General features: G+C 46.0%; 2 pseudogenes; one reads left to right on the forward strand and one right to left on the reverse strand.

Annotated features, from left to right (window-relative positions):
- Positions 1 to 3576: 3576 nt before the first annotated feature.
- On the reverse strand, positions 3577 to 6582 carry LOC120677578 (annotated as a pseudogene).
- A 2388-nt stretch (positions 6583 to 8970) lies between these two features.
- LOC120677579 lies at positions 8971 to 10513 on the forward strand (annotated as a pseudogene).
- The last annotated feature ends 2201 nt before the right edge of the window (positions 10514 to 12714 follow it).

Below are 12714 nucleotides of genomic sequence, written 5' to 3' on the forward strand. Positions count from 1 at the left end.
ATATCCTCAATTCCAACCATGTGCAATCCGACAACGAGGACGATGCTTGTGCCTTGAAGTCAATCTTTTTGTATGCCTTTGCACATGTCCACCATTCTAAATCTTCTTACCCTTGAACCCTTTACATTATGGAGAAACTCTCATGATCATTGGCTCGGAAGGTAAGCAATCATTAGAATGTTTTCTTAATTTGACAATATATGTATATACTTTGCTAAGCCTCACCTATAGCCCCACTTTATACTTGAGAGACTTTCGGGAGATGAGAGCTTGCAAATAAAAATAGGATAGCCACTTATATTGAGAGACATGAAAGGACTTGTGCAAGAATTTTTAGTCTAACCTTTGTTGCAGGGTATTTTGTTTCTAAAAACTAAAAAAAGAAGAAAAAAAACCTCCAAGGATGGCAAGAAAAGCAAGTGTTGTCGATATTCAAGTTGCCGGCTAAAGGTAAGAGTCGTGGAGTAATATTGGATGAGTTTTTGAATGCCCATGATATGATTATCCTTGCTGCTCCTCTGACCTTTGTTTGAAGAAATATTGTTAGACTTGTTTGTATAAGTAAATTTTGCAGTTTGAGAACTCTCGAGCAACCCATGGAAGGACTTGATGATTTGATTTGCTCGAGGACGAGCAAAAGCTAAGCATGGGGGAATGTTGGCGCTCCTTAAGTACCTATTTTATTATACAATTAGGAGAGGTTTTGGTAATTTCTTCGGGATGATTCATGTACTAACCCGCCACTTGGCACCCGAACTTGACCGTTTTCGATTTTGTCCTGGATTTTGGAGCATGTTGTGTTTTGGCAGGAAATTGGACATTTTCGGAGATGTTTTGACGCATAGTCACAACTGGGCTAAGATAAGGAATAAGGAGAAGAGGCCGCACGCGAAAGATGGGACTGAAAGGGGCCAGAAAGGGCCCAGGCCGGCCGGCCTGGGGCCCTCTGAGCTGGCCGGCCTAGCCCAATCCGGGGCCCAATCGGCCTCAATTTTCTTCAGCGCGAAGTATGCGTCAACCCTAATCTGTGTTTTATCAAAACCACCGACCAGAACCGCCTATATATACCCTGAAGCTGCCGTCAAAGAGGAGGAGAGCAGAGATCGGAAAGAGAGAGCATCCAGAGACGAGTTTCAGAGATCCATTCGAGTTAGACACAAGAGAAAGGCGACACCGGAGGCCTCATCGTCCCTCGGCGCCGCTGCAAGTTGGAGGACAGCAAGGGATCCATCCCTTGCCGGAGATTTCGTCACCATGATCGACTACGCTTCGCTTAGCTTCATGGGGTAAAGTCCTCGTTTGTTCATGGGGTTGTAAGGAGATCTTGAGTTGTAATTGCCGAATCCTTTATGAGATTGATCTATCACGATTCTTGTTGATGATGCTTTGATGCTTAATAGTTCGCGACTTGGCTTTGGGTTTGCTTTGCTCTTGCATGGTTTACTTAGATTACATCAACTATCATGTTCTTGTTGATTCGTTACCGATTATCCTCGTGTAGTGACAGTATGCGGGAGGGAAAGGTTTTGATCTTGGAACACACCTTTGGTAGATTAGATCCGTTCTTCGTTGCTTGGCGATTACATCTCTAGTGATCCTAGACCCTATGGACAAATGCTCTTCATATCTTGTGCGCACAACTATCATTGCTCACTAGTCTAGATTGGTTAGATTAGATCTATTTCACACTCAATCACTCAATATAGATCTTTTACCAACATCATTAGTGCTTAGTTAAGCATAGTAATACACTTGTTCCGTGAATTGATAAACCTTGGGAGAATACTCTAAGGGAAAAGCTACATGATCCGTGCGCTTGCGGTACGTAAATTGGCGCTCTAAGGAGCGTCAACAAGAAGCAAGAACGCGAGGCCAGAACTCATCTAGGGGTTCGGTGGGGTGAAGCAGAGGTTGGAACGAGGCGTGCGGCGGCAAGAGGCGGCGCGGACGGAGGGAGCTCGCTCCGGCGAGATATCCCGAGCGAAACAGAGGGAGAAAAGAGAGGAAATGAGGGCCTGGGTGGTTCTCACCCTCTGGTGGAGCTTCGGCGGCGGATGAAGGCGTTAGGGAGTCAGCGGAACGACGACGTGACGAGCGACTCCGAGCTCCAAAAGCGGTGAGCTAGGGTTTGTGCGCGAGGAGGGAGTCGGTGACCGCGGAAGATAGGTCAAGGAAGTCAAGGGGCCGCCTTTTATAGAGGCCGAGGGGGCGACCTCGGCATGCGGGTCACGAGAGGGCGCGGCGGTGCGAGCTCGGGCCCAAACCCGAGTCTGGCTCGGCGGAGAAGACGAACCTGACAGGTGGGGTCCGCCTGTAGGCGACAGGGAGAGAGTGCGGTGCTGGGTCGGGCAAAGGAAGAGGGGTCGGAACTGGCGGCGTGGGGAGGAAAAGAAGGGAAAAGAGTAAAGGAAGGGAGAAGGAGAAGTGAGCTAGGCCAAGAGAGGGAGAGAGAAGAAAAAGAAAAGCCCTATGAATTATGAACAAGCAATTCAATTTAAATTTAAATTTAAAGAATTCAAATTCAAAATGAACTCAAACAATAAAACGATGCAAGCAACATGAATGCTCAAAGCCTATGTAACCTTATATTTATTTTTATGGCTAAATAAATTATTCAAAATTCTCGATAAATGCTCTAGAATTTTCAAGATAAATTGAATAAATCCTTAACGAACCAATAACAAATCCAATTAAATTACTTGGGTTCCTAAAATAAAAATTAGGGTGTTACAACTGGCTTTCTTTATTAGAAATATAAGCTAGGGTAAGCTACATCATCATGTGCTGAGTCTGGGTCAGAGAAATTACTCATCAGCCACACCATTTCAAACAAGCAATAATCTTAACATCAGGTACCACAACATTTGTAAGATCAGGTAAAATAACATACCATTCAAGTCTGCTAACTTCGTGGAAATACCACCCAATCTTACCAGCTCCGGGTATTTTTTTTCCAGAAAGGAAGAGGTGGAGAACATCCCATTAGAAGATAACATGAAAAATACAAAGGAATGAAAAAATTTAGCGAAACATGGAACCCATATACACCAGCAGGATGGCCTCATAAATATTATCTATGCTTAATGCTGATCCTCCGCTTGCAACATAATCACTGCATCTGAAGATAAAACAACTACATCACGGTATCTCTTTAAAATAAAGGAGACTAAAATCAGAGAGAGCACAAGTAATGAAGGGTAAACAGAATCAAACCAACAGACAAAACTGTCGCTTCTTGATATTAGCTTCTGAGAGAAAATCGGTACGCACACCTGGATTAATTAGACCATGGTCATACAATCTTCGAACTGCTTCTCATAAAATGGTAACAGCATATCCATAAGTAAACAGAAAGTAAGATACGTTTTTAAGGTGCAACAACCCAACCAGTAATTCCAAAACCGCACCAGGAAGCTGTGTCTTCCCTCAGGTTAAGTCACTAACAGGCCAGCAACCACCAGTGTTCTAAGACTTCTGTCCAAAGGCAACCAAAACACATCAATAGAAATTATAGAGCATCCTAATTCAGTGTGACACTAAGTAACCTGCTGCCTTATAACGACTATGTTAGAAATATGAATTGCATAGCCGGGGTCAATCTGAATATTGGGAGTAGCAGTCCAGTGACACCATTGTAGCCTGCAAACCATTGTAATCTGCAAAACAAAAAATAAACCATAGAATTGTCGGTAAATAACATATCAACATATATGGTTGATGATGTCGCAGGCACAATATAAGACAAGGCTCAAGGAATCAGAAATACATCAATTGGGTATGATGCATAGCTAACATTCGGGGTTTGCCTTGTATGCCCATGCATGAACCAGTATTATGCATACCTTCTCAAATAACTGAGTATTTTTTAGTTGGAGCAGATTTGGGTACATTAGGAGCATGCTTGACACAATCTTCAAGGACACGTTTCAACTCCAATTTTGCCTTCTTCACACAGGACTCTGAGGGTCCCTCGATAAACAGGTACAGCTTGCGATCATTGGCACCAACAATTATCCCTTGAGCAATGTATGTTCCCCTTATAGTGATAGCAGCTCCACCGTCCTGAATAGGGCCCAACGTGTCTTTGTGAGTGATCCTCCAGCGAGCATACTGTGGGAAATCATTAATCTCAAGTTCCTCCTTGTGGTAGCCTGAAACTGCATGGCGCTGTATCCGCACCAAAGTCTCAAGAGCACGAACCCTAGCTTCATCATTAGCGCCCGGCTCAGATACTGCCTCGACATCCTGGTCATCTCCTGCCTTGCATACCTCCTCCTCATCAGAATCAGAATATGACTTGTCCTCCTCATATCCATATTCCCTTGCCTGTGCCTTCTTTGTGGACTTTCGCGCCTCATCTTCTTCCTCATTGAATTTGAAACCGCTTCCACCATAACCAGTACCATGGGCCCGTTCAGTTCCTTGCTTCACCTTTGCCATAAACCGATCAGCTAGTGCTTTCAGGTCCTCTGGAACAGTCTGTTCAGAAAGTTCCAGAGCCTTCACAAGGTCTGGTGCATACTGCTCCTCTTCCTCGGAAATAAAAGTGACAGCATAGCCCTTTCTACCAGCGCGGCCTGTTCGCCCAACACGATGAACATAGTCCTCATAGTGGTTAGGGACATCGTAATTGACAACCAGTTCAAGTTCTTTCACATCTAAACCCCTAGCAGCAACGCTAGTAGCAATCAGCAAGCTGCAGACATTGCTCTTGAAATCAGCAACAGTTGATTCACGATCAGCTTGATCTTTACCACCATGTAGAGATAGGCACTGATATTGATGGTCGAACAAATCCTTAAGTAGAGAATCACATTTATCTTGGGTGTGCACAAAAACAAGAATTTTCCCCTTATAAATCCACTCGCCTAGCAACTCTAACAGCCTCAAGAACCTCACACTTTCTGGCCGCACCTCAACTACTTGTGTGATGTCTTTGTTCACGACACTCCTCCCACCCACCTGAATCTCAACAGGCCTGATCAGCACCTTGCGTGCCAGTGTCTCTACCTGCCATGGAAAAGTGGCTGAGAAAAGTACTGTCTGCCTATCCCGCCGGGTGTTTTCAATTATCCTAGTAATCTGAGGCTCAAAACCCATGTCAAACATCCTATCAGCTTCATCCAACACTAAGAATGTCACTCTCCGAAGGTTAGTAATTTTCCCGTTGCTAGTGCAGAGGATATCAATCATCCTGCCCGGTGTGCAAACAACGATTTCAGCACCACGTTTCAGTTCACTGATCTGCTGGGCAACACCTGAACCTCCATAGACAGCGACACAACTAACGCCAATCACCTTAGAGAACTTCTTAATGTCTGAGTGTATCTGCACCACAAGCTCTCTGGTAGGAGCCACAATGAGCCCAATAGGGCCATCCCCAGGAACAACAGGTGGCTGGTCTTTGACATGCCTCAGCATAGGAAGGACAAATGCAAGTGTCTTTCCGGATCCAGTTTTCGCAACTCCGATACAATCACGACCACTCATTATTACTGGCAATGCCTGCGCTTGTATAGGCATCGGTTTCTCGAAACCAAGCTTACTGATGGTGTCAAGGAGCTTGCTAGTCTGCCCACTCTGTACCCATGTCTTAATTGGCTTGGGCACATCTTTCCCATGCACCTTGAGCTCCAACAACAGCCAGCTTGTCCACCTTTGTCTTCTTGACACGCTTCATGAACTCCTCATCGTTCTCATCCTCCAATCCGGCCCCATCTTCCTCAGCATCATCGTAGTCCGAGTCTGAATCCTCCCCTTGCATAATTCTCCCCGTCGCCTTCTTCTTATCCCCAGTGCTCGCAACATCCTTCGAGCTCTTAACAGCAGCACCGGAGGCCGGTACACCGTGTACTGATGCTGCATTGCTCTCCAGCTTCGCAACCTCCGGCAGTACCACGGAGTTCATGAACGCATCAAGCGGATCGATCTCGTCCTCTTCCATATCAGCACGGCCATCGGTACCATCACCCCCGTCCTTCAAATCAACGTCCATGGCGCCCGAATCCTTGCCGTCCTCGTCAGAATCCTCGCCCTCCAAGGTCCACTCCTTCCCCGTCGCGTGGTCCCCGCCACCGCCCGCCTCGGCCCCGGCGCCCTCCTGCTGCGCGCGGCGCCTCTCCTGCCACTCCTTGACGCGGCTGCGGCGGCGCTCCATCTCGTCGTCGAGCCGCCGCTGCTCGGCACCCGTGCGCCCCTCCTCGTCCCTGACCGCGGGCGCCGCCCCCGTCTCCGCGCCCAGGCGGTGGTGCGAGGACCCGCCGCGGCGCTTCCGGTCGCGGTCTTCGCCGTTCTCGCCCTCCTCGTCCGCGTCCCGCCGCCTCGGCCTCTCCCTGTCCCTCCCCTCCTCGCACCGGCGAACCCGCTCCTTCTCCGTCTCCCGCTCCTCGCGGTCCCGATCCTTCTCCCTATAGTGGCGGTCCCGGTCGTCGCGGCGATGGCGAGAGGAGGAGCGGTCGTGGTGCCTGTCGCGGTGGCGGCGGTCGCGGTCTCGGTCCTTGTCGTCGACGGAGCCCATGGCGGCGGCGGCGGTCGGAGGCGAAACCCAAGGCGCAGGTCGATCGATGTGTTCCTGAGTTTGGAGACGAGGGATTTTGGTTGCAGATTTATGAGTACTCCAGATTTATTAGACCGATTTTTCGTTTTAAATTCATTTCAATTTCGAAGTCGGTTTGGCCGAGAGCCGCCGACTTTGGTTTCATCCAATCACCGACTGTATAATCCTTTTACTGTCATAATCAACTTTTTTTTTTTGCTTTTTAACTAAAAAAAAGCTAAGGCCTTGTTTAGTCCGCGAATTTTTTTGAGTTTTGACACTGTAACACTTTCATTGTTATTTGACAATTAATATTCAATTATGAATTAATTAGGCTTCAAAGATTCGTCTCGTGCTAATCAGTTAGACTGTGTCATTAGTTATTTTTTCAACTATATTTAGTGCTCCACGTGTGTCTAAAAATTCGATGCGACGGGTAGGAAACTAAACAGGGCCTAATGCTCTTTGCTAGATGCTAGGGATTGGGGTTCAGGCTCACTGAACTGGTAGAGCTAGAGAATGGTTATCTTATTGGTTATCTTTGCTAATGCTCTATTCGTTGTGCTGCGGCCGGTGGCTGGTGCTGATTTGTTGTGAGAGAAAAGGACTATTGTCTGACTGGTGGCTGGTGGCTGGTGCTGATTTAGTGTGAGAGAAAAATATTATTGGCTGGTTACAGCGAACAGAGTGAATAGTTGTAGCGTGGGGATGAAGTAACAGAGTAACTAGTTGACTGAAAGTACATTGCTATACATAAACAGTTTTACAAGTTGTCTCATGCAGTTCCAAATATTATTTTTTATGACATAGAGAAGAGATTAACTTTAACAAAATATAGAGGAGAGGGAGAGGGGAGGAGAAAGAATTAGATGGTTGCTTTCCGAAACAACCATCTCGTACGCTGAAGTTGAGGACTATGAGATCATTCCTCACCGTTGTATAAGTTACTATTGCCATACTACTCATAATATTTTTTTCATACCACTATTAAAGGATATGGTACTGCTACGAGGCAACAAAAATAATAACCTTTTGTAGAGGCAGAGCTATAGAACAATTATCTTAGGGATAGTGGTTGTGGATGTGGAGATGAGGTAGCAGACAATAACTAGTTGATCTGAAGTATATTGCAACACTACTCACAATATTTCTTTTTTTTTATTCCACAATTTATAAGATATGGTACTATTATGAGACAACAAAAACAACAAGCTATGTAGAGGCTGTTCGTTGGGTAAGTCATCTTAAGATGTGTCTTTTTTTTCTCTCTCAAAAAGCAGGAGAGCTGTATTTCATTGTGTTAAGAGGATGATGAAACAAAGTTCAACGACGCAGAGCGGTTAGCACTCTTGCAACATACTAGAGCTCGCGGTTATGATTTACAACAAAGATAAGGCAACCTAGGTAGAGAGAGGAGCAAAAGACTACTACTGCTCGACCCAAAACAACCAATGCAAGAGCAGCCACCGCAGCAACCTAGCTGCGCTTGCGGTAGCGTCTTGTTCTTTCTCAGGGGACGGGAAGATCTCCTGGACCCTTCCTGTGCAGGGACATCATCAAAAGTGTTGCATGAGCAACATCACCTCAGCTTTCTTGGACGACACAATCTTGGCCAAAGGTTGATTGGAAATCCGTCAGCTTCTCTTCCGGAGACTTGGGGCAGACGATTTACCCTCACGTACCAGCGCCATCACCTTCATCGATCCTCTTGGAGGGCTTCGGTGCAATCGGTGTTTTGATTTTTGCGCTTGACCTCACCAATGATGTGCTATTATTGCATGAGACTGACTATTAGACGACTTCAATATACAACCCTAAAGGATGAATATGATAACTACAGCCGTGGTGGCGAGATAAGGCCAGTCTCAGGAGGAGTGTCATCGACATATATAGCTACCAAGACAGGTAATCAAGCTGGACCGGAGGAGTGCCATGACACATTCCATGACATTCCCACTGAGATTGACCTAATAGTGAGTAGGTTGCTAATTAAATAGATTGTTTTAACTCGTGGATACACTAATAGCAAATTAAGATACAGAGATTAATATCCTCTTTACTGCTCCACCTCACTATCTCAACGTCTCCATGGCTTTAGCCCTGTCAGCAATCTACCCAATTGGTTGTCCTGAACCACTTAATCTCACATTTATTTGCAACGTCTAATAGAAGTTAGTATATAGGTCCTTAAAGAAAAAAAAAAAGATCAGCAATCTATTGGGCAATACATGAAGTTTAGCTTGAAACAGACGTTGGCGACAATTTGGGCAAGGAATTGGATCAGCTCTCCATGCGCACGCAAAGGCAAAGTCGATCAGCGGGGAGGGGTGGACATGTTTCGGCCATCACTCCAAGTATCTGAGGACAGCTAGCTGGAGCTTTTGCTATAAGCGTACGTGCATGACGTGAGAAAACTCGAAGTGGGCACCCCCGGACACACCTCTCGCCGCCATGGACGCCGCCGCTAGTGCAGACACGTGAGAACAATTCCCATCCTTGCCCCAACACAAAAGGTGCTAGCCATTAGTGGTGAGATGGCCAGTACGACCAAGTGGCTGGAGGAGGATTTCTCCAAGGTGGAGACCAAGATCCTCAGGTTCCCCCGCGGCCTGCTGGGGAATCGGCGGCGACGGCGACCGCTACATCGTGCCGAGCGTGGTGGCCATCGGCCCGTACCACCGCAGCCTGCCGCACCTGCAGAAGATGAAGGAGGTCAAGCTCGCCGCGGCCTACTACTTCTGCCGGGATTCGGGCCACTCCGCAGAACTTGTGTACGAGAGGGTCCTCTCCGTCGCCGGCGCCGCCCGCGGCTGCTATGACACGGACGGTCCGTCGCTCGAGGGCCTCTGCGACGCCGATTTCGCGACCATGATGTTCCTCGACGGCTGCTTCCTGCTGGCGTACATGGTCGACACCTCGCCTATGCTGCTGCACCGGATGACGCGATCTACGGGGCCTAGCATCCCGAAGGACATCTTCCTTCTCGAGAACCAGATCCCTTGGCTGGTGCTCGAGGCCCTCACGGAGTTCATGTCCGTCGACGTGCACCGGTTCGTCCACGCCATGGGAGCGCATGGAGCGGAGTTCCTACCCGGCAGGGCGAAGGCGGAGGGCGGCTGGTGCGGACGATGCATCCCGGCGGCGCTGAGGAGGTGGATCGATGAAAGCCGCGGCGGTGCCACCACTGGACGGCAGTACAAGCCAGCGCATCTCCTTGATCTCCTCTGGTTCACCCAGGTGGGCAGCATGCCGGAGCTGGACATGGTGAAGGTGAACTACCGGGCGGCCTTGCCGCTGTCTCTGTCCAGCAGCGCCGTGGAGCTCGCGCAGATCGGCGTCAGGCTGACACCGAGCACGGCGCCGTGGCTCGGGGACATGAGTGTGCACCGGGGCTTATTCCTGTTCGGCGAGCTGTCCCTGTCTCCGCTGTTCCTGAACGACGTCACCGCGTGCTGGCTCGTCAACATGGCGGCGCTGGAGGCGAGCACCGCCGGCGCGAGCAGGCAGTCGGATGGCTTCGTGGTGAGCTCGTACCCATCGGTGCTGGCCATGCTCATGGACAGCGACGACGACGTGCAGCAGCTGCGGCCCAAGCGTGTGCTGCAAAGCACCTTCAGCAACAAACAGGCGCTGCGCTTCTTCAAGGGTCTCGCCCAGCACCTGCGCTTCGGCGACCGCTACTTCGCCCTGCTGGCGGAGATCGACTCGTACAAGCGGCACAGGACGGTGAGGATCGCCATCCATAAGCTCCACTACAACAGCTTCAAGGCCATATGACCATCGCCACGCTCTTCTCCATCGTCGGCGTGCTCGTCGAGATCGTCAAGACGCTGCTCGACAACAAGAAGCACTAATAACCAACCTCTTCAAACTACTACTGCTACTAGAGTTTTAACTAGAAAGGCCACCCGCGCATTTCTAGATGTTACGAACTCTAATGTTACATCTTAAATTATTTAATTATTTATATTTATTATTTGTGCGGCTAGGTTATTTAATTATTTATATTTATTATTTGTGCGGCTAGGTGTAAGTATATTTAAGGTTACACTTTTATAATTGGCTTTCATAAAGTATTTTTTTGTTGACGAAAATCAAGATCTATTAAAGCTATTTTGAGGATCAATAATTTGATTTTATTTTCATACTCCTTCTAGGTTTGAATTGGATACCATTGTGAGATAGTTCCAAGTTTGTTGTTATATACGTTGATTAAAAAATATTTAGTTTCACTAATGTGTAAATTTTTTAATAGTACTCAAAGTTGTGTCTGGAGGATCGCGTCAATGGAAAATAGATTATTATTCATTTGGAGGTAGTATTATTTTTTACATAAGAAATTTTTTTAGTATTTTTTAGGTTTATGTGTTACAGTTAATGTTGCAGCGTAATATTTTTATTTATTTAATTTGAATTCTAAGTCAATGATTTGCGGCAACTTCTTGGCATCTTTCTTGTACTCACCTGCTGGTGTTGGTGCTTCCTGTTTGCTGTTATCTTGGTTGCATAAGGGGAGAGACAAAAAAGAGAGGTTTAATCTCTCATTCCAAGCTTAATTCGTAGAATCGATAGAGCGTGTGACTTCTATTCACCCCAATCATTCATTTCTTTGTTGTCCACTTTGTATCCGCACTGTCTTATGGCCTTTTCTTTTTCTCATTTTTCTTTCCTTTTTTTCTTATCTTTTCTCACCCTCTTATCATTTCCAATAGAATATGGATTTAGTGCACTTATTTTGTTCCTTTCTTAGGCTTGGATACTCATTGAATCAATTCAAATATGCTACAATTGATTTGACTAAGACAGTGAGATAAACAATGGTTGTTTCTGGTTTTTCAGCGTCATTTATTAATGTCAACATGACTTTTGACTGAAATGTTAGTAAATAGAACACATATTAACTTTGTCTGTACATGTTTCGAATTATTCAAGTAAAATGATAGTATTTCTCAGTAAACTGTGAGGCTACAACTTTTCTATTTTTTCCAGCGGGTGCTGTAGTGTGCAAATATTTTTTTGAAGCTTGTTTGGAATTTTTTATCAATATTTATGCCTGTAGGAAAAATGAATTAAAAATTATGATAGTAATTTTTAAGAATCTTCTAGCTTACCCAGCGCTAGTTGTTTGGAATCTTATTACTATGTTACGTATTGGATTAGTTTCTTTATAATGGCATAATGGGCTATATTTAGTCAAACACAGTGGTATTTTGGACCGATTTCGTAATGACAGTGGTGGGTAATTTCAATTTCTCTTATTTTCTCCGATTAACGTGGGAATTTTTAGGCCTTGAGATCGAATGTGGAGGCTTCGTTGATTGGCAAAATAATAAGGTATCTCAGTACACTGTGAGGCTACAATTTTTCTATTTTTTCCAGCGTGGTGCTATGGTGTGCAAATATTTTTCTGAAGCTTATCCGGAATTTATTTTATCAATGTTTATGCTCGTAGAAAAAATGAATTAAAATTCATGATCATAATTTTTAAAAATCTCCTAGGCGTGGTGGGCTATATTTAGTTAGACACAGTGGTATTTTCGGCCAATTTTTATCATAATGATAGTGGTTGGATTAATTTCTTTATAATGGCGTGGTTGACTATATTTATTCAAATATAGAGGTATTTTGGGTCGATTTTTATCATAATGACAATAATGGGTAATTTTAATTTCTTTTATTTTCTTCATAGAAATTTCTAGGCCTTGAGAGCGAACGTGATGCTCCGTTTGTTGGCCAAATAACCCCTCACGCTGGACCCGCTTGTAAGGTTTGAGGGAGGTGGTAAAAAAAATAGACCCATAAAAATCACATGTTTGAAAGTGTTTCTGCCATAAAGTAATTTTTTTCTCACCCACCCCAAGTGTACCCACTTCATCACGGATCCACCCGCCCCAATCAAATACGATATGAGACCGTACCATCCTAGAAACTAAATCTAAATCATCTCATCCACCTTGTCTCTGTTGGAGTAATGGGCTTGGCCCATTCATTCTAGAGCATTAAAAGAATTTAAAGCCCACTATTAATGCTAGGGAATCAATGCTTAATTCCGTACCGGGAATTGAGGAGGATCTCAACCGACTTAAAAGGTAGACTTCGTGTACACCACTTGTGAAGCCGGTAAGAGGAGGACGGTGAACCACACGCGCACGCGCGCTCGCTCGCCTCGCCGGGCCGTG

The sequence above is a fragment of the Panicum virgatum genome, chromosome 6N, assembly GCF_016808335.1.
Source record: "Panicum virgatum strain AP13 chromosome 6N, P.virgatum_v5, whole genome shotgun sequence".
In the NCBI taxonomy this organism is placed as follows: Eukaryota; Viridiplantae; Streptophyta; class Magnoliopsida; order Poales; family Poaceae; genus Panicum; species Panicum virgatum.